The sequence below is a fragment of the Octodon degus genome, unplaced genomic scaffold, assembly GCF_000260255.1.
Source record: "Octodon degus isolate 3935 unplaced genomic scaffold, OctDeg1.0 scaffold00038, whole genome shotgun sequence".
Lineage (NCBI taxonomy): Eukaryota > Metazoa > Chordata > Mammalia > Rodentia > Octodontidae > Octodon > Octodon degus.
In genome coordinates, this window is record NW_004524614.1 from 15,480,527 (window position 1) to 15,482,763 (window position 2,237).

Consider the following 2,237-nt stretch of genomic DNA (forward strand, 5'->3'; position numbering starts at 1 on the left):
AAGGAAAAATGTCTTTCCATAAAAGGACCAAAACTAAATTGCATCCTTGAACTTTTCAACACTTCTCAAAGGTAACAGAGAATCTATAAAGGGAAGGGTGGAGATGGAGTGTAATCAAGAATTCCATCTCCAGTGAGGTGCTCAGTTGTTCACTCAAAGACAAAAACCAGAAAAAAACAAAAACAAAAACAAAAACAAAAACAAAAAAGCACTCGCTTTCACCGACACCAAATGACTGACTGGAGATGGTGCAAAAAATCAAGTGGCCATGAACCCCACCAGCACAATTTTGGATGCTAAGCATCTGATTGGACACAGACTTGATGGTGCTGTTGTCCAGTCTGATATGAAGCACTGCCCTTTCATGGTGGCGAAAGATGTAGGCAGGCCCACAGTTCAAGTAGAATACAAAAGAGAGCTTCTACCCAGAGGAGGTGTCTTGTATGGTGCTGACAAAGATGAAGGAGATAGCAGAAACTTATCTAGAGAAGACTGTTACCAGTGCTGTGGTCACTGTGCCAGATTACTTTAATGACTTACCTGACTTTAGCGTCAGGTAACCAAAGATGCTGGAATTACTGCTTATCTTAACGTACTTAGAATTATCAGTGAACCAAATGCTGCTGCTATTGCGTATGGCTTAGACAAAAAGGTTGGAGCTGAAAGAAATGTGCTGTTTCTTGACTTATGAGGTGGCATTTTTGATGTGTCAATCCTCACTACTGAAGATGGAATCTTTGGAGTGAAATCTACAGCTGGAGACACCCACTGAGGTGGAGAAGGTTTTGACAATCGAATGGTCAGTCATTTTATTGCTGAATTCAAGCACAAGCACAAGAAGGACATCAGTGAGAACAAAAGAGCTGTCCACTGTCTTCATACTGAATGTGAGCAAGCTAAGAGAACCCTCTCCTCCAGCACCCGAGCCAGAATTGAGATTGATTCCCTCTATGAAGGAATTGACTTCTGCACCTCCATTCCTCGTGCTCGGTTTGAAGAGCTGAATGCTGACCTGTTCTATGGCACTGTGGACCCTGTGGAGAAGGCTCTTTGAGATGCTAAACAGGACAAGTCTCAGATCCATGATATTGTCCTGGTGGGTGGTTCTACCCATATCCCCAAGATCCAGAAGCTTTTATAAGACCTCTTCAGTGGAAAAGAATTGAATAAGAGCATCAATCCTGATGAGGCTGTTGCTTATGGTGCCGCTCTTCAAGCAGCCATTTTATCTAGAGACAAGTCTGAAAATGTCCAAGATTTGCTACTGTTGAATGCCACTCCTCTTTCTCTTGGTATTGAAACTGCTGGTAGTGTCATGACAGTTCTCAACAAGCGCAATACCACCATTCCTACCAAGCAGACCTTCACTACCTACTTGGACAACCAGCTGGGCATGCTCATTCAGGTATATGAAGGTGAGAGAGCCATGACCAAGGATAATAACCTGCTTGGCAAGTTTGAACTCACAGGCATACTTCCTGTACCCCATGGTGTTCCTCAGATTGAAATAACTTTTGATATTGATGCCAATGGCATCCTCAATGTTTCTGCAGTCAATAAAAGTACAGGAAAAGAGAACAAGATTACTATCACCAACGATAAGGGCCATTTGAACAAGGAGGACATAGAGTGTATGGTCCAGGAAGCAGAGAAGTACAAAACTGAAGATGAGAAACAAAGGGATAAAGTGTCCTCTAAGAATTCATTGGAGTCCTACACGTTCAATATGAAAGCAACTGTTGAAAAGGACAAACTTCAAGGCAAGATGAAGATAAACAGAAGATTCTTGACAAGTGTAATGAAATCATCAACTGGCTGGATAAGAATCAGACTGTGGAGAAAGAAGAATTTGAACATCAGCAGAAGGAGCTGGAGAAAGTCTGCATCCCATCATTACCAAGCTGTGCCAGCGTGCAGGTGGCTGCCTGGAGGGATGCCTGGGGCTTCCCTGGTGAAGGAGCTCCTCCCTCTGGGGTGCTTCCTCCAGGCCCACCATTGAAGAGGTAGATTAAGCCAACCCTAAATATAAAAATAGCATTCTTCCACAACCAATAAGATTGAAGAACCTAAATTTGTAGTAAATTCTTGGCAGTTAAAGTTGAGCTGCTATAGTAGAGTACTGGCCATTCTCAATACTTGAATAATGGAACATGTACACAGGGAAACACGGCATTGCACTTTAAGCACTGTGCTATAAGTGAAAATGCAATGTCTTCAATAAAAAATGTTTAAATTGG

General features: G+C 42.5%; 1 pseudogene; it reads left to right on the forward strand.

The window, feature by feature from the left end:
• The first annotated feature begins 217 nt into the window (after window positions 1-217).
• Window positions 218-2,012, forward strand: LOC101562582 (annotated as a pseudogene).
• Window positions 2,013-2,237: the final 225 nt, after the last annotated feature.